The sequence below is a fragment of the Phyllobates terribilis genome, unplaced genomic scaffold (assembly GCF_046119375.1).
Source record: "Phyllobates terribilis strain yellow unplaced genomic scaffold, ASM4611937v1 Scaffold_204__1_contigs__length_3514536, whole genome shotgun sequence".
NCBI lineage: Eukaryota > Metazoa > Chordata > Amphibia > Anura > Dendrobatidae > Phyllobates > Phyllobates terribilis.
The window spans coordinates 2816659-2837761 of record NW_027362964.1 but is presented as its reverse complement, the minus strand read 5'-3'; positions in this window follow the sequence as shown (position 1 = coordinate 2837761).

Sequence of the window (21103 nt, the reverse complement as noted above, 5' to 3'; positions counted from 1 at the left end):
GTCTCTTCCAACGGGCCTTAAAACAGTCTGGTTGAACCACTCTGATCTCCACAGCTCTTCCAAGAGGCATTGATATTGTCTTTTTATTCGATTGTAGCCTCCAACACTCTTCCAAGGGGCATTAAAACCGTCTTGTTAAGCTACTGTGACCTCCACGTCTCTTCCAAGGGGCATTAATACCGTCAATTTAAACCACTCTGAACTCCACAGCTCTTGCAAGAGTCATTGATATTGTCTTTTTATTCAACTGTAACCTCCACCACTCTTCCAAGGGGCATTGATTTTGTCTTTTTAATCCACTGCGACCTCCATCACTCTTCCAATCAGCATTAAAACCGTCTTGTTTAGCTTCTGTGACCTCCACGTCTATTTCACGGTGCCTTAAAACCTTCTGGTTAAACCACTGTGAACTCCACAGCTCTACCAAAGGGCATTGATATTGTCTTTTTATTCCACTGTAACCTCCACCACTCTTCCAAGGGGCATTGATATGGTCTTTTTATTTTACTGCAACCTCCACCACTCTTCCAAGGGGCATTAATATTGTCTTTTTATTCCACTGCGACCTCCACCACTCTTCCAAGGGTCATTGATATTGTCTTTTTATTCCACTGTGACCTCCACCACTCTTCCAAGGGGCATTAATATTGTCTTTTTATTAAACTGCGACCTCCACCTCTCTTCCAAGTGGCATTAAAACCATCTTGTTAAGCTACTGTGACCTGCAAGTCTCTTCCACGAGGCATTGATATTGTCTTTTTATTCCACTGCGACCTCCACATCTCTTCCAAGGGGAATTGATATTGTCTTTTTATTCCACTGCGACCTCTACCACTCTTCCAAGGGGCATTAAAACAGTCTTGATAAGCTACTGTGACCTCCACGTCTCTTCCAAGGGGCATTAAACCATCTGGTTAAACCACTCTGTACTCCACAGCTCTTCCAAGAGACATTGATATTGTCTTTTTATTCGACTGTAACCTCCACCACTCTTCCAAGGGGCATTGATATTGTCTCTGTTTTCCGCTGTGATCTCCACCACTCTGAACTCCACAGCTCTTCCTAGGGGATTTTTGTATTGTCTTTTTATTCCACTCTAACCTCCACCACTCTTCCAAGGGGCATTAAAACAGTCTTGTTAATCTACTGTAACCTCCACCACTCTTCCAAGGGGCATTGATTTTGTCTTTTTATTCCAATGCGACCTCTACCACTCTTCCAATGGGCATTCATATTGTCTTTTGTAATCCACTGCAACCTGCACCACTCTTCCAAGGGGCATTAAAGCAGTCTTGTTAAGCTGCTGTCACGTCCTTGTCTATTCCACGGGCATTGATATTGTCTTTTTATTCCACTGTAACCTCCAACACTCTTCCAAGTGGCAATGACATTGTCTTTTTATTCTACTGCAACTTCCACCTCTCTTCTAAGGGGCATTGATATTGTCTTTTTAATCCACTGCGACCTCCACCACTCTTCCAAGTGGCATTAAAACCGTCTGGTTAAACCACTCTGAACTCCACAGCTCTTCCAAGGGGGATTGATATTGTCTTTTTATTCCACTGTAACCTCCACCACTCTTCCAAGGGGCATTGATTTTGTCTTTTTATTCCACTGCGACCTCCACCACTCTTCCAATGGGCATTGTTATTGTCTTTTTAATCCCCTGCAACCTCCACCACTCTTCCAAGGCGCATTAAAACCGTCTTGTTAAGCTGCTGTGACTTCCACGTCCCTTCCACGGGGCATTGATATTGTCTTTTTATTCCACTGCGACCTTCACCACTCTTCCAAGGGGCATTGATATTGTCTTTTTAATCCACTGCGACCTCCACCACTGTTCCAAGGGACATTGATATTGTCTTTTTATTCCTCTGCGACCTTCACCCCTCTTCCAAGGAACATTGATATTGTCTTATTTTTCCACTGTAACCTCCACCACTCTTCTAAGGGGCATTGATATTTTCTTTTTATTCCACTGCGACCTCCACCACTCTTCCAAGGGGCATCGATAATGTCTTTTTAATCCACTGCGACCTCCACCACTCTTCCATGGGGCATTAACACCGTCTTGTTAAGCTACTGTGACCTCCGCGTCTCTTCCAAGGGGCATTAAAACCGTCAATTTAAACCTCTCTGAGCTCCACAGCTCTTGCAAAAGGCATTGATATTGTGTTTTTATTCCACTGTAACCTCCACCAGTCTTCCAAGGGGCATTTATATTGTCTTTTTATTTTACTGCGACCTCCACCACTCTTCTAAGGGGCATTAATATTGTCTTTTTATTCCACTGCGACCTCCACCACTCTTCGAAGGGTCATTGATATTGTCTTTTTATTCCACTGTAACCTCCACCACTCTTCCAAGGGGCATTGATATTGTCTTTTTATTCCACTGCGACCACCACCTCTCTTCCAAGGGGTATTAAAACCATCTTGTTAAGCTACTGTGACCTCCACGTCCCTTCCACGGGGCATTGATATTGTCTTTTTAATCCACTGCCACCTCCACCACTCTTCAAAGGGGCACTAAAACAGTATTGATAAGCTACTGTGACCTCCACGTCTCTTCCAAAGGGCCTTAAAACCGTCTGGTTGAACCACTCTGATCTCCACAGCTCTTCCAAGAGGCATTGATATTGTCTTTTTATTCGATTGTAGCCTCCAACACTCTTCCAAGGGGCATTAAAACAGTCTTGATAAGCTACTGTGACCTCCACGTCTCTTCCTAGGGGCATTAAAACCGTCAATTTAAACCACTCTGAACTCCAACGCTCTTGCAAGAGGCATTGATATTGTCTTTTTATTCAACTGTAACCTCCACCACTCTTCCAAGGGGCATTGATTTTGTCTTTTTAATCCACTGCGACCTCCATCACTCTTCCAAGAAGCATTAAAACCGTCTTGTTTAGCTACTGTGACCTCCACGTCTATTCCACTGTGCCTTAAAACCTTCTGGTTAAACCACTGTGAACTCCACAGCTCTTCCAAGGGGCATTGATATTGTCTTTTTATTCCACTGTAACCTCCACCACTCTTCCAAGGGGCATTGATATGGTCTTTTTATTTTACTGCGACCTCCACCACTCTTCCAAGGGGCATTAATATTGTCTTTCTATTCCACTGCGACCTCCACCACTCTTCCAAGGGTCATTGATATTGTCTTTTTATTCCACTGTTAGCTCCACCACTCTTCCAAGGGGCATTAATATTGTCTTTTTATTAAACTGCGACCTCCACCTCTCTTCCAAGTGGCATTAAAACCATCTTGTTAAGCTACTGTGACCTGGAAGTCTCTTCCACGAGGCATTGATATTGTCTTTTTATTCCACTGCGACCTCCACATCTCTTCCAAGGGGAATTGATATTGTCTTTTTATTCCACTGCGACCTCTACCACTCTTCCAAGGGGCATTAAAACAGTCTTGATAAGCTACTGTGACCTCAACGTCTCTTCCAAGGGGCATTAAACCATCTGGTTAAACCACTCTGTACTCCACAGCTCTTCCAAGAGACATTGATATTGTCTTTTTATTCGACTGTAACCTCCAACACTCTTCCAAGGGGCATTGATATTGTCTCTGTTTTCCACTGCGATCTCCACCACTCTGAACTCCACAGCTCTTCCTAGGGGATTTTTGTATTGTCTTTTTATTCCACTCTAACCTCCACCACTCTTCCAAGGGGCATTAAAACAGTCTTGTTAATCTACTGTGACTTCCACGTCTCTTCCAAGGGGCATTAAACCTTCTGGTTAAACCACTGTGAACTCCACAGCTCTTGCAAGGGGCTTTGATATTGTTGTTTATTCCACTGTAACCTCCAGCACTCTTCCAAGGGGCATTGATATTGTCTTTTTATTCTACTGCGTCTTCCACGACTCTCCCAAGGGGCATTAAAACTGTCTTGTTAAGCTGCTGTAACCTCCATGTCTATTCCACGGGGCATTGATATTGTCTTTTTATTCCAATGTAACCTCCACCACTCTTCTAAGGGGCAGTGATATTGTCTTTTTAAACCACCTCCACCAGTCTTCCAAGAGGCATTAAAAGCATCTTTTAAGCTACTATGACCTCCCCGTCTCTTGCAAGGGGCATTAAAACCATCTGGTTAAACCACTCTGAATTCCAAAGCTCATCAAAGGGGCATTGATATTGTCTTTTTATTCCACAAATGTGGGACAAATTAGTGGAAGTCACTGACTACTTAGATGACCAGATTTGGAGTATATTGGAAGTAATTAATACTACTGTTGCGGTGCAGAATCAACTTATTATAGTAGCTAATCAACATACTTTAGTGCTGGACTATTTGACAGCAGCTCAAGGAGGGATGTGTCAGGTTATAGGCCCAGCCTGTTGTCACTATATTGACCCCGACTCTACCATACGGTTAAAGACTAAAATGGAAGACATTAGGAAACTCAGGGAAGAATATAACAAACATAATGAATTGACCAAAGACAGTTGGTGGTCTGATACGTTTTCCTTTTTAAATCCTGCTAATTGGTTTAAAGGGATTGGTGGATGGATTGCTGGAATATTACAAGGAGTGTTGCATATTGCTGCTTGCATCTTGTTAATATGTTTTACTAAAACTAGTCTTTTATTGTATCCCAATTTGAATGATGAAAACCTGCCAGTCATCAGAGAGCAAGGAGAACGCTGTCAACCAACATCCAGTGCTACTATACACAGACCTCCCAGATGTAACCAGCATTGAGGACCTGGACGGCAAGGGAATGATGACCTTCACCCGCACGCCCCGACCAACCTCACGTCTGAAGATCAGAGCTTTATGATTATATCAACGGACAAGGGGGGTGGACATGCCGCAACAGCCTCAATTGGTAACAACGGCACTAATTGAGTGAAGACCAATATTCCTCAGGCTCAAACCATTACCCTGGGAAAGCACCTCTATTGTTGATAATAGCGAAATTTTTAGGGGGGAAATGTAAAGGACATATTGATACTATTCATGCTATGGCAACTCCATTTTGTCTGCTTGCTTCAAAATCATGTTATTATACTCTTTGCATAACATACATTCTTTCCTTCTTTCCTCTTGATTCACATGCAACTTTCCCACACTAACCTTTTCTCTCAGGAACATTCTATGAGACATCCCGCTCCTGTTATCTAGCTAGTCTGAGCCGGGATGTACGACCTTGTAACTTTTCACCATGCACCGAACTAACGATAATATGACCATTTGTGTATTTCCGTAATAATTGTACTAACATTGGTTCAAGCTTGTAGTATGGGTGTAGGTGATTGGATATTAATAAACTCAAAACAATATAAAATGGTAAGTAGAAATAAACGGGGTTAGAGATTCTTGAATCCCCCCATACAGAGCTTTGCCTCCATCTGGATTTCTATTGGATTGCAATCAACCTTGTAACATAATAATTTGACACTCACTTGGTCAACCGTGAAGGGTCATCACTGCCCTCCCTCAACACGTACAGTCCTCTATGTCTCCTCCGTACAGTCCTCTATGTCTCTGCCGTACAGCCCTCTATGTCTCCACCGTACAGCCCTCTATGTCTCCACCGTACAGCCCTCTATGTCTCCACCGTACAGCCCTCTATGTCTCCACCATACAGCCCTATATGTCTCCTCCATACAGCCCTCTATGTCTTCGCCGTACAACCCTCTATGTCTCCGTCGTACAGACGTCTATGTCTATGCTGTACAGTCCTCTATGTCTCTGCCATACAGCCCTCTATATCTATGCTGTACAGCCCACTATGTCTCCACCGTACAGCCCTCTATGTCTCTGTCGTACAGACGTCTATGTCTCCGCCATACAGCCCTCTGTCTCCACCGTACAGCCCTCTGTCTCCACCGTACAGCCCTCTGTCTCCACCGTACAGCCCTCTATGTCTCCACCATAGAGCCCTCTATGTCTCAGCTGTTTAATAGTGATTCTTGATTTCTTGTTGCTTTATGTTTTGCCAACTTTCATGACTATTTTTAGATTTCTGATATTGAAAATGTTGTTTTTTTACTACTGGGGTAATATTCAGTATCCTGTTGTAAATGTCCACATTTTCATAGAATCATAGAATCATAGAATGGTAGAGTTGGAAGGGACCTCCTGGGTCATCTGGTCCAACCCCCTGCTCAAAGCAGGATTCACTAAATCATCTCAGACAGATGTCTGTCCAGCCTCTGTTTGAAGACGTCCATTGAAGGGGAACTCACCACCTCTCGTGGCAGCCTGTTCCACTCATTAATCACCGTAACTGTCAAAAAGTTTTTTCTAATATCTAATCTGTGTCTCTTCCCATTCAGTTTCATCCCATTGCTTCTAGTCTTTCTTTGTGCAAATGAGAATAAAGATGATCCTTCTACAATGTGACAGCCCTTGACATATTTGTAGACAGCTATTAAGTCTCCTCTCAGTCTTCTTTTTTGCAAGCTAAACATTCCCAAATCCTGCAACCGTTCCTCATAGGACATGGTTTGCAGACCAGTCACCATTCTGGTCGCTCTTCTCTGAACTTGCTCCAGTTTGTCTATGTCTTTTTTAAAATGTGGTGCCCAAAACTGTACACAGTATTCCAGATGAGGTCTGACCAAAGAGGAGTAAAGACCCATAATGACTTCACGTGATCTAGACTGTATGCTTCTGTTAATACATCCCAGAATTGTATTTGCCTTTCTTGCTGCTGCATCACACTGTTGACTCATGTTCAGTCTATGATCTATTAGTATACCTAAGTCTTTTTCACATGTACTGTTGCTTAGCTCTATTCCTCCCATTCTGTATATGCTTTTTTCATTTTTATTGCCCAGATGTAGTACTTTGCATTTTTCCCTGTTAAAAACCATTCTGTTGGTTGCTGCCCACTGCTCCAGTTTATTTAGGTCTTTTTGAATCCTCTCTCTCTCTTCTCTAGTATTAGCTATCCCTCCTAGCTTTGTGTCATCAGCAAATTTAATCAGTTTACCCTCAATTCCTTCATCTAAATCATTGATAAAGATGTTGAACAATACAGGTCCCAGGACGGAGCCCTGTGGTACCCCACTTGAGACATTCATCCAGCTGGATGTGAAGCCATTTACAACCACCCTTTGAGTCCGATCACTAAGCCAGTTATGAACCCACCTAACAGTTGCCTTGTCCATTCCATACTTGGTCATTTTTTCAATAAGGATGGTGTGAGATACTTTGTCAAATGCTTTGGTGAAGTCAAGATATACTATATCTACAGCATTTCCCTGATCCACCCAGTCAGTGATTCTGTCATAGAAGGAAATTAAGTTAGTCTGACATGACTTGTTAGTTACAAACCCATGCTGACTCTGGTTAATCACTTCATTCTTATCCATGTACTTACATACATGTTGTTTAATAATTTGTTCAAATATCTTTCCTGGTATAGAAGTCAGACTCACCGGCCTATAGTTCCCTGGGTCCACCTTCTTCCCCTTTTTGAAGATAGGAACAACATTTGCTCTTCTCCAGTCTTCTGGGACTTCTCCTGTTCTCCAAGAATTTTCAAAGATTATGGAGAGTGGTTCTAAAATTTCTTCTACGATCTCCTTCAGTACTCTGGGGTGTAATTCATCTGGACCTGGAGACTTGAACTCATTTATGTTAGCTAAATATTCCCTCACAATCTTTCTGTTTACAGATAACTTGGATTCCTCTATTCCTTTAAAAGGACAGTGAAGATCAGTTGATGTTACATTTTCTTTCTGAGAGAAAACAGATGCAAAATAGGAATTAAAAAGTTCGGCCTTCTCAACATCCTCTCTTACCATTTCTCCATTTTCATCCTGTAAAAATCCTATAGCATCTTTGACTTTTCTTTTACTTTTGACATACCCCCAAAATCCTTTTTTATTGCTTTTGACATCTCTTGCAAGCCTTAATTCATTGTCAGCTTTAGCTAACCTGATACGTGCCCTGCAGGATCTGCAGACTGCATTATAATCTTCTTTAGATATGCCTCCCTCTTTCCATTTAATAAACATTTCTTTCTTTCTTTTTAGCATGTGTTTAAGTTCTGTGTTCATCCATCCTGGTTTCCTTAAATGCTTCCCATTCTTCCTACTTTTCGGGATTGTTAACGATTGTGCTTTGAGAATCTCATTTTTAAAAATTTCCCATCCTTCCTGGACATTTTTGTCCTTAAGGACATCCAGCCATTGGATCCCTCCTATTCTCTTTCTGAGTCTCTTAAAATCTGCCTTTCTAAAATCTAACCTTGAAGTTTGAGTCTTCACATGTCTTCCTCCTCTAGTTATCCAAAATTCTATAATAGCATGATCGCTGCCTCCTAGGGTCCCAGCCACCTTTACCTCCTCAACCATTTCCTCCCTGTTTATAAGGATTAGATCCAAAGTAGCAGATCCCCTTGTTTTCTCCCCTACCTTTTGGAAGATAAAGTTGTCAGCAAGAGAGGATAAGAATTTGCTTGACCTGTTAGTTTTACTTGAGAGAGATTCCCAACAAATGTCTGGATAGTTGAAATCTCCCATGACCACTACGTCACATTTTTTGGAGAACTTGGTCATTTGATACATAAAGAGTTTATCCATATCTTCAGCTTGCCCAGGTGGCCTGTAGTAAATGCCTACAATGGTGTCCTTTCCGTTGTTCTCTCCTTGTATTCTTACCCAAACAGTTTCCACAGAACTCCCAGTCTCTGAAGCTTCAATCTCTGTGCAGATATATACGCTTTTCTAACATACAATGCGACACCTCCTCCTCGTTTATCAAGTCTGTTTCTTGCAAATAAGTTGTATCCTTTTAGCCTTTTATTCCAATCATGTGTATCGTCCCACCAAGTTTCAGTGATTCCAATGACATCATATTTCTTTTCCTGCATAATTTTAGCATAATTTTGTCATTTGTTTCAACATTTTGAGCTGAATTATTTTAGCACAATCAATATATTTCATTCTTTATAGCCTATCAGTCTCACGCTCATGTCTCATGCATCTTTACAGCATCTCCAAAGTTTGCCCTTTATTTCTTGAATCTCAAACTTTTAGATCCCAATTTATGAAAGTGTCATTACCAGAAAACTGGCATAGAACATTTTCAAAAGTTTAAAATTATTGCTCAAGGCAAAGATGCGCCAAACAATTGGGATTTTTTTTCGTTTCCACAACACTTTCAGGTAGCTCCGCCAAAATAGGAGGAGTTGGGGAAGAGCCAGTGTAGAATGGGGCGGTGCTGTAGGACGGAGCGGTGCTGTAGGACGGAGCGGTGCTGTAGGACAGGGCGGTGCTGTAGGACTGGGCGGTGCTGTAGTACGGGGCGATGCTGTAGGATGGGGCGGTGCTGTAGGACGGGGCGGTGCTGTAGAATGGAGCGGTGCTGTAGGACGGAGCGGTGCTGTAGGACGGGGCGGTGCTGTAGGACGGGGCGATGCTGTAGGACGGGGCGATGCTGTGCCCGCCATCAAATTCTTCAGAATAGGAACCATTTCTTCTCCAGAAATATGACTCCAGTTCCTGTAGTCCCTGACTGGAGTAACATTTCTGAAGAGGCAGATGGAGACGCACACCACTGATCAGATAAATCATTAGGTGCTGTGCGCCTCTTAAAGAAATCAGCGAATCTTATTCATGCATGCTTTTCATTAAGACTGGTGACTGAGAAAGCGCTCACAAAATGATTAAAATAATTGTCTTAGTCATTTCTATGTATAGATTATCTATGCGCCTAAAGTGGCATAATCCTTTATGAATTCCCCCCCCCTGGGTTTCCACAAGCTTCCACAAGCCCAGTGGTGCCTTAGCTTTGCAGCTTTTGGTGGATCTACTCAGGAGTGGAGTAAAAATGCTAAAAGTCACAACATTTTTGTGCTACTTCGAATTGCGCCAAAATTTTGTAACTTTTCAAAGTGTTTAATACTAGAAAACTGTCAAAAAATTTGATGAATCGGGCCCTATATCTCCAGCAGTACCAATAAATGAATGGGTCAATGAATGGAGTCAATGAATGGAGTAATGAGGCTTGTACAGGGCTATCCCTCCATTCAAATGGGACACTAGAACCCCATATTTCGGCAATTTTTGGAGTGTGGAGGTCCCAGTGTGGGATACCCAGTGGTCAGCAAGTATTTACTCTTCTGGTGGAAAGGTGATCACTTGTAATCTTTGTAGCACACCTTTAAGGGGTTATTCTCAACTCTTCTTCAGGAGCGCGCTGCTCCCCTGTCTTCCAGCTTCCTGCTCGGCAGGGAGAAGCGTGCTCCTGACTGACAGTTTGGAGAAGTATTATGGTTCCGCTATATGTTCAAATTTTGCTCCCATGCCGCTATATGAGGCACCTTTGCCTCTGCAGCATCGGAGAATCACAGAAGCACTGAAGATGGTTGGATCCACTGATCTGGCCAACTTCAGAGCAGCGCTTGTAAGCTCTATAGCAAAGAGGACAAAAAATTCAATAATGTTCAATAATTATCTTCGATCTATATACATCATTTTCTGGGATTGATTAGATCGTGTATGTCTTCTGCCATCTTCACAGTCTGCAGGAGCACTTTTGTTTTCTTGGATTTTGGGCAATCATGTAACACTTGTAATTAATTATTATTTATCTGGGTCATCTTAGCACAGTAATTTCTCTGTATTCATTTCCATTTATTATATCTGAATGTCTTTTTAATATTGATATTAATTATTGAACATTATTGAATTTTATCATTTGGGCTTAGTACTTCTTTTTTTTGTAGGCTTTTATAATTTTTTGAAGTGCCCCTTACCCTTTGTCCAAAATCATAGGAATCTATAGCAAAGAGCTTGTAACTGCTGTGCGTCTTACCTTGGAAAATGATCATCGAAATGAAATGTAAAAGACATAGAAAACCGTATCTCCAAGTAATGCAGTAATGTATGTTTTTCTTTATATACAAACATGTTTAAAATTCCATATATTCAATATAATTAAATCTCATTCTGCCTCTATGAATGTACATGAGCAGAAAAAAGAATAAAACGCTCTTGTTTATTAATCTCTGCATCTATTTGATGGTCTATGTATGAAAATAGAATAATTACAACTCTGAGAGTAATTTATCATTAGTATAACAGTACAAGATAACAACATAAGACTTATGCAGAAGACGACCAGTCCAGTGGGGACAGATATTACAATTGTATCCAAATTTATACAATATATTCTTATTCATAAAAACACAGATGTCTCTGCCGGGTTCTCAAAATACTATTAATTGATTTACAAAGTTCTGTTTCTAACAATCCAAACGATACAATAGCTGCAAATATACAGCAGGTGAAATAAGTATTGAACACGTCACCAATTTTCTAAGTAAATCTATTTCTAAAGGTGCTACTGACATGAAATTCTCACCAGCTGTTAGTAACAGCCCATCCAATCCACACAGGCAAAGATATCACACCATATATGTACATATATTAAAATAGATGTAATTAAGAAAAAATACAGAGGGAAAAAGTATTAAACACGCTTACTGAAATCTATTTAATACTTCGTACAAAAGTCTTTGTTGGTGATGAAGTTTCAAGACGCCTCCTATATGGAGAAACTAGTCGCAGGCATTGCTCAGGTGTGAGTTTGACCAATTCTTACACAAACACTCTTCACATCCTGAAGGTCCCGTGGGCTCCTTCTATGAACTCTGAGCTTTAGTTCCTTCCATAACTTATGCAATTTTTATTGAACATGGCAGTATATATAATATAACATTTTGTTAGTAAAAATTAGCGCCAAAAGTTTCAGTTACACGAGGGTAAATAGGTGGAACTGGACCCCAAAATTTATTGTGCATTTCTCCCAAATGCGGTGATGGCCCATATGTCGTCAGAAATTACTGTTAGCCAACATGTCAGGGCTGGGAAGGAAGGGGCACTATTTGGGGTTTACATCACAGATTTTGCTAGAATAGTGTTTGGGCGCCATTTGCGGAGCCCCAAAGGTGCCAGAACAGCAGAAAAACCCCAAAAGTGACCCCATTGTAGAAATTGCACCTCTCAATGAATTCATCTACGGCTCAATGACTATTTTATAACATCCACGCTGTGCTTTAATCTGGAGAATTGCAAATCAGCCAGTTTAGTGCCCATACATTGTGCACCTATAATTGTCATGCCCCATATATTGTAGTGCCCCCATACATTGTGCCCAGCTTGTTCTATTGGGGACACCCCGGAAATTGTTAAGTGCGCTATCCCCGCTACAATAATGCCAAACATGTGGCCGCTTACTACGGTTTAGGCACAAGGATGGGGCTTTTGGATTTAGGACCACAGATTTCACTGGATTTTATTTGAGGGGGCAGTCGTTGCATTTCCATAGTCTTTGTTCTACCAGTAACGTGGGACCCCCTATAGTTCCACTGACAGATGACGGACCTAAGTGGGGGATGGTATTGTGTAGGATAAGTTAGGGTTTATTGGTAACATTTTGGGGTACATGATATTTTTGATTGCTTTCAGTATAAGGCTGGATCATATTCTTATGTTCTACGCTGAGCGCTTAAATTGGGATTTCCGTGTAAATCCCACAAAAATGTGATTCAGATGAAACCCCTGCTGGTACTACTCACTATAATAACACCTTGGCTCCTTTTGCTGTCTTTTCCGGTGGTATCCATCTTTTTAGGTCTTTACAGAACTGTGGTCACCCACACTTGTGCGCTAAAAAAACACCTAAAATAATGTGACACTGCCGGAACACAGACCAAATGGGGTCCACAGTGCCCCCATCTGCCTCTTTATACTGAGTGGTTCCATTGGGTTTTTGCCTGAATCGCGGTTTTTCTGTTTTACATGGAAACCCCGATGTAAGCGCTCAGCGGAGAGCACAGGATAAGTGTGACCTGAGCCTTATTCCGATTTTTGGGAGGTAGCATGAGCAAATAGACAGAAGTACAAAAACAGTTTGTATTATTATTTTTGCGCGGTTAACAGTGCGGTACAAGTGATACCTGATTTTATATAGGTTTTTTTTATTTTGCTACTATCGCACATTAAAATGCTTTTTTTTTTATAAAAAAATAGCTTTTTTGTCACCAAATTGTGAGAGCTATAACTTTTTTTTTTTTTTTGCCAACAAAGCTGAATAAGGGCTTCATTTTTTCGTGACTATTTGAATATTTTTTTGGACCATTTTGGGGTATATAACATTTTCTGATTGCTTTTTATTCAGATTTTTCAGACACAAAAAAACAGCAATTCAGTTATTGTTATATATTTTTTTGCAGGTAAAAGTGATGACAGATTTATTCTTCGGGTCGGTACAATTACAGCGATACCAGATTTATATAGTTTTTTGAATGATTTGCTACTTTTATATACTAAAAACAATATTTTACAATTATGAATTTGTTTTTCATCGCCATATTCTGAGAGCTGTAACTTTTTTTATTTTTTTGCTTGTTTTTTGCAGGACTATTTGGAGTTTTCATTTATACCCTTATTTTACATATGACTTTATCGTGACATTATTGGCCTGTTTTTTATTATTCTTTTTTTACAGTATTCTCCATATAGAATAAATAATGTGACAGTTTTATAATTCGGGTCGTTCCGGACGCGGTGATACCAATTATGTGTACGCCAATTGTTTAATTTCGTTTTAACACAAAGGCTGCGTTTCTAGTAGTGAAAATGAATTTTGTAATTTGTGTGATCTCTTTTGTGTGTTTTTTTTATTTTTTCTGCATTTTATTTAACTTTTTCTTTACTTTTTCACTTAGTCCCACTGTGGGACATGTATATTTTGTACTTTGATCACTGGTCTCATACATTGTGATATTCGTGTACTGCAGGGCCTGAGACCTGTCAGTGTCTCACTTCAATCTCACTTCAATCGCTTCAATCGGCCCCGGTTAGTTCCAAAACCGGTCGTGGCCGATGCCGCAGGGTGTCAGCTGTCATATACAGCTGTCAGCCGGATTGTCCTCATTGCTGTTTTAAAACGGTGGTTTGGAATAGGGCCCCTTTACGGCTGCCATTACCATGCGTATTGATGGTCATTAAGCAAATTCATGACTGCATTTCGAGTTTAGTTTTTGCGGCGTTTATTGTGTGTAATAATGACCCGACAATATGTTTCTCCAGCTCAGTACGATTACACCAATACTGTAAGGATTTTACTGGAAAAATAAGAAAAAATTAGAACTTTGTAAAAATTAATTGGTTTGTGTTGCAATTTTTTTTTTTTTTTTTTCCGTTAGAGCCATGTGACCGCTTATTTTCTTGTGCACTCCTGTAGTTTCACACCCTCTTGATCACTTTTTTTTGGGGTGGAGGCAAAAAAACGTCAATTCTAAAATTTAATGTATGGGTCGAGTAGCCTTAGATTTTGATTTTGCTTCTTTTTGGGACATGATAATAAAAAAACTAAATAAAAAAATTGGTCTTTAGGATTTTTCTTACACTTTTTATTAAATTTACGTTATTTTCGTTGCCACCTCAGTACCTGAACCTGTGATCATTTAGGCTGGGGTGCAAAAGTGATTGCGCCATGGAAGTTATATTTTAGCTGTGTGAGAGTGCCAGCGGCATTTAGATGGTTAAATCAGCAGCAATCTAAGCTAGCTCTGATTGCTGCTCTTCGCACAGGCGCTGACTGTATAACACAGACGACACCTGCAGCTCCTGAGCCCGCTCCCAACATATGGCACCACTACATCCAATGGTGGGAAAGGATCAATGGTGTTTGGTCATTCACTCGCTGTTATATCTGTTTCCTAGGAGGGATGAAGGTGACCATACAAAGATTGATAGATGTGAACCATTAATTCACAAATTACATACCAAGCTCTTGTAGCAACATCTCATGATGCCATTTGCAAGGAATGATCAGGAAGCCTCTCTCCGATAGGAACATTTGCAAGTATTGGAATATTTAGAAGAAACATTCAAAAAATGGTAATAAATATAGGTTTACCCTGCACCAAAATAAGAAGAACCATTGCTCAGGTGATGTGTATTTGTGCAATGAGGGTGGTGCGGACTAAGGATGTGAGGCTCTTTACCAAGGTGTGAAGAATTATTAGGCGCTTGTTTTCCTCAGACAAAATGGCCAAAAAAGAGACTTACAGAGGATGCAGCACTCCTGAAATTACTAAGATATTGAGGCACGATCACAGAACCAGCAAAAGTTTTGGTGCAAATAGTCGACGGGATCACAAAAAAGATGTTGAGAAAAAAAGACTCACATTAACTGTTAAAGATTGGAGAAGAATCAAACGTGAATCGTCCAGCGCCCCATTATCCTCCAGTGCTGTCATATTCCAGATCTGCAGTCTCCTGAAGGCCCAGAAGTACAAAGTGCTCAGTGTTTAGAGACACGGCCGAGGTAAGGAAGCTGAAACCCGACCACCACTGAACAAGACACAGAATGGGAAACATCAAGACTGGGCCGAGAAATAACTGAAGACGGATTGTTCAAAGGTTCTATGGACTAATGAGATGAGAGGGACTCTTGATGGACCAGATGGATGAACCCATGGCTGGATTAATAACGGACACAGACCTCCACTTTAACTCAGGTGCCAGCGAGGAGGAGGTGGGCACTGATCTGGGCTGGTATTATTAAAGAGGAGCTAGTTAAACCTTTCCAGGTAGAAGACAGACTCAAAATAGTCTCTCAGTTTTTAGAAGACACTTTCTTCAAGCAGTGGTACAGGAAAATGTCTGCATCTTTCAAGAAAATCATAATTCTTGTACAGGACAATGCTCCATCACAGCACTGAAGTCTCCTTTGCTTAGTGCCACTAAATGCCTTAAAGAATAATGACACGGCCCCTTCTTCACCTGACCTAAACCCTATTGAGAACTTGTGGGCCCTTCTGAAATGGGAGATGTACAGGAAGGAAAAACTCTCCCCTGTCTTATAAGTGTCTGGGAGGTTGGTGCCGCCCATGAAGTTGATCGGCAACAGATTAAGAAACTGACTGACTCCAAGGACGGATCTTATGGCTCTTATTGCAAAGAAGGGCAGCTATATTACTATATAGGTTACTGATATCTTTTTTGAAATGTCAAATATATGTTGTACATTTTGAGTTGTTTGGTTATTATTCTTACTTTAACAGATGAAAAAAAATGAGATGGAAAATATAGATTTTTATTTAGTTGCCCAATAATTCTGCACACATTGTTATTCTCCTAAGACAAAACCCTCACTTTTACATTCTTAAATATTCAGGTTTTAGGTTTAGTAACCCTTTGCTCTGACCAACAGCCCTGCAGTTGTTTAATTAAATTAATCATCAAAAATACAAATTGTCTAATAGTTAAGTAAGCTGAAGATGAAATGGTCTAAAAATAATAATAATAATAATAATAATAGTTTATTTTTATAGCGCCAACATATTCCGCAGCACTTTACAAATTTTAGGGGGGACATATACAGACAATACAGAATAAGCATATCTCATATCGAACGGAGTGAGGGCCCTGCTCGCGAGCTTACAGTCTATGAGGAAATGGGGGAGACACAAAAGGTAAAAAGTACATATATTGTGACGCGCCCCCTGGGCCATATTCTTTTAAGGGAATACCCGGAGCCGGATCAGATGGGGGTTGTAGTCTTCCGAGCGGCTGTGACCCGGTCCGTGCCCAGGGTGTCAAACTCAGTTGTATGTGGCAGTCCTACAGATGTTGTAAAAGTTCTTTGTGTCGACTACGCCACCCGTTGTGTTGCGGTCACTGTGGCCGCCGCTGCAGCAGGGTCCGCTGAGGCTGATGGTGTTAGTGCAGCTGGATAGAATAACCCCCAACGGGAGGGGTATAGCCTCAGGGGGACAGGTGCAGAGGATGGGGGTTGTGGTGATGCAGTGCAGACGGCAATTAGAGACGGAGTCGGGTTGTGCAGTTTAGGGTGTTTACTTACTGCAGATGTTCCGGTCACTCTAGCTCCAAGTGACCACCCGAGCCGTGCTGCGTCCACCAGGTCCTGGATCCAGCCAACCCCCAAACAAGTCCGGAGCGTGGCCCTGAGCTCTCCTTCTGTCCTTTCCTCTGGCCGTCCCCACCAGGGATCCACCTAGGTCCAGCTCCCTCGGGCCTTCTGTTGGGAAACCCTTGGCCTTGGGCTCCCTGACCCTCCACGTGGTTTGCCTTCGGGGTGGATGTGGTAGGTGGCCGTGGCAGATGCTGCCCACGGCCTCCGGTCTCTGGCTAGGGTGTGTTTTAGCCCCCACCAGTTTGGGATCCGGTACCCTGTGCCGACTCCTCACCCGGTGCTTTAATTTGGGTTCTTGGGGTCCTCTCTGTTTCCCCCTCTGGGTCTTTCCTTCTCTGCTCCTCTCTCACTCTGGGCCGCTCTTTTCCTCTGACTTGCTGACTCTCTTCTCCTCTGCAGCAGACTGACTTGTCCTCTGCAACTGACCCTGATCTTAGTTGGTGCCCTCCTTATATAGCCCTCTATGTGTGAGCTCAGGTGACCAGCACCCAATGAGCTCCTATCACTACCCAGACTGCTCCCCCTATCTGCCCCTACACTACAGGGATGTTCCAACCCCCTCCCACTCCAGCCAGGGACAGACACGGTCGTACCTGCACATTTCTAAGTGGGAGTACCGTCGGCCTGCCCCTCGGAAATGGGATGTATGTAGTGCATGCAGCCTACCGAGCTCAGTCCCACACTCCATCCTTACCCGGGAGTGGAATATCACACCTCTGGGTTGAGGTGCAATACTCCTGTAGCAGCCGAATCCTCAGGGTGCTACAATTGTATAATGCAGCCTTGATATACTGAATAGGATAAATAATAATACATGGACTGGTCGCCAGCCAGTATGTGTGCAGCCCTGACAGAGGCTTTTATGTGCATGGTTGGTTTGAACCCGAAGTTGAAGAAGATTTTAATATGGGGGAAAGCTGGGATGGACAGAGTGTGTTTAGGTGATACGCCAGTCTAAAGAAATGTGTTTTTAGGGTTCGCTTGAAACTGTGGGTATTGGGAATTAATCGAACTGTCCTGGGTAGTGCATTCCAGAGAATTGGCGCAGCACGCGAGAAATCTTGGAGACGGGAGTGGGAAGTTCGGATTATGGAGGATTTTAATTTCAAGTCATTTGCAGAACGGAGGGCACGTGTAGGGTGGTAGACTGAGACAAGGGAGGAGATGTAGGGGGGTACTGAAGCATGGAGCGCTTTGTGGGTAAGCGTGATAAGTTTAAAACGAACTCTATATTGGATGGGCAACCAATGCAATGACTGGCACAGGGAAGAGGCATCTGAGTAGCGGTTGGTGAGGAATATGATCCTGGCTGCTGCGTTCAGGACGGATTGGAGAGGGGAGAGTTTAGTAAGAGGGAGACCAATTAGTAGAGCGTTGCAATAGTCAAGACGAGAATGAATAAGAGCGACAGTAAGAGTTTTTGCCGAGTCAAAGGTGAGAAAAGTCCTGATTCTTGAGATGTTTTTGAGGTGTAGATGACATGAACGAGCGAGTGATTTTATGTGAGGAGTGAAAGAAAGATCTGAATCAAAAAAAAACCTAAAGTTAAAGATGACACATTTCCTTTGCACTTTTGCCTATATATATATATATATATATATATATATATATATATATATATACGAGTATATTGTAATTTTTTTAATTTTAAAAATTACAAAAAGAGAAATGTGTTGATGCAAAAGTTTGGGCACCCTTGGAGATCTGTGTGCTCAGATAACTTTGACAAAGGTTTCAGACCTTAATTGGCCTGTTAGGGTTATGGCTTGTTCACTATCATCGTTAGGAAAGGTCAGGTGATGCAAATTTCCCAGCTTTATAAAACCCAGCCTCCTCTAACCTTGTGCCAAAATACAGCAGCCGTGGGTTCTTCTAAGCTGCTGCCTAGCACTCTAAAAATGAAAATAGTGGAGGCTCACAAAGCAGTAGAAGGCTATAAGAAGATAGCAAAACATTTTCAAGTTGCCCTTTCCTCAGTTCGAAATGTAATTAAGAAATGGCAGTTACCAGGAACAGTGGAGGTCAAGATAAGATCTGGAAGACCAAGCAAAATTTCAGTGAGAGTTGCTCGTAGGATTGCTAGAGAGGCAAATCAGAACCCCCGCTTGACTTCTGTGTCCTCATAATAAAAGTCAGTATGCAAAAGCATGCAAAAGAACATCTAAACAAATGTGATGCATTTTGGAAACAAGTCCTGTGGACCGAAGAGGTTAAAATAGAACTCTTTGGCCACAATGATCAAAGGTATGTGTGGCGAAAAAAGGGCACAGAATTTCAGGAAAAGAACATCTTGCCAACCATTAAGCATGGGGGTGGATCAATCATGCTTTGGGGTTGTGTTGCAACCAATGGCACGGGGAACATTTCACAGGTAGAGGGAAAAAAAATTCAATGAAATTTCAACAAATTCTTGAGGCAAACATAACACCATCTGTAAAAAAAGGAAGTTGAAAAGAAGATGACTTCTACAAATGGATAATAATCCTAAACACACAGGAAAATCCACAATAGACGACCTCAAAAGACGCAAACTGAAGGTTTTTCCAATGACCTCACAGTCCCCTGATCTGAACATCATTGAAAATCTGTGGCTAGACCTCAAAATAGCAATGCATTCAAGACGACCCAGGAATCTCACAGAACTGGACGAATTTTCCAGGCAAGAATGGATGAAAATCCCTCAAACAAAAATTGAAAGACTCTTGACTAGCTACAAAAAGCATTTACAAGCTGATACTTTCACAAGGGGAAGCTACTAGGTAATAACTATGCAGGGTGCCCAAACTTTTCCATTGGCCCATTTTCCTACTTGTAATTTTTAAAATGTAAAAGATTAAAATATATATTTTTTTTGCCTAAAATACAAAGGAAATTTGTCATCTTTAACTTTAGGCCTTTTAGAGATCATTTCATGATTTATTTGCTTAACTTTTCACAATAACAGTAAATTTGACCAGGGGTGCCCAAATTTTTACATGACACTGTATGAAAAGTAGCATCTTACAATGACAGGAAAAGAAGAAAAAAATTCTGAAATATAGAAGGATTACATTGGTAAGAGGAAGAGCTAATAAATTAATAGTATTAATTTTTGCATGTTTTTTTTTTTTTATTCCTGATGTATATGGGAATAGATTTAAAAAAATCACAAACTGTCGCCATGAACTTCTGTGCCATTGCTCTGGACTCTAAACTGTCACCTCTGACATCACCTGCACACGACCAACTGCCGTTTACTTTCTACTGTCGGCTGAAGCGATCGGACGGAAGTTTGCGGTTTGGAAGAAATTTATGCTAATGGAGTCTACTAGACATGGAGAGCAGAGCATGGAGAATAGAGAAGGCAAGAGGAAGCGAGAAGATGACAGTGATATCACTGGATTCAAGAAGATAATCAAGAAGCGTAGAGGAGTCCACAACGGATTGGAGGAGGCAATACCTGGATGTAGTGGAGACGATGGATCATCCAGCCCCTATGCCAGGCTTAACATCAGCCGCTTCAACATCTACCAGGTCTTGGGTAGGGGCGCCTTTGGCAAAGTAAGTCCCACATCTGGGGGGTCACAACAATAGGGGGCGGGGGGACATTGTTTTTTTTACATGCCATCGTTTATATCGGCTCCTATCAGGCGGCCATATTGTACATACATTGGTCACTGTGTTTTTATTAAATCTAGATAGACAAGGAGATTTGGACCACACTAATGCCAACTCAAAGCATGACAGTTGGTGCTGATAGTACTCTATGTAGAAGGGAGAGAGGGAAGAGCTAAATGCAGTACTTCTCCCTCCTCCCGCTTACATAGCATATTATCAGCACCAACTGTCATCTCCTCTCAGTAATCTCAATCTGCCTTCATTGAATATTGATTTTACAAGGAAACAGAGAATTTTGAAAACTGAGAATCTGTCCTGGCAGAGAAAAAAACAGATTTCTCTGAAAAGATTTATTACAAAATTGCTTATTTTCATGTGTATTGTTGATTTATGAAATGAAAAATAAAATGATGATTATTTTTCAACACCTCTCCATATCCCATCCATGGATCAGGCAGTGCATTATGCTGATAGATAGATTTGTCCATCCGGTCCTGATCACCAGCAGATTGAGCGACCACTCAGTTTTCTCATGTGCCTTGTGTACTATAAAATCCACATCCCTTCCACCCCCTGCAG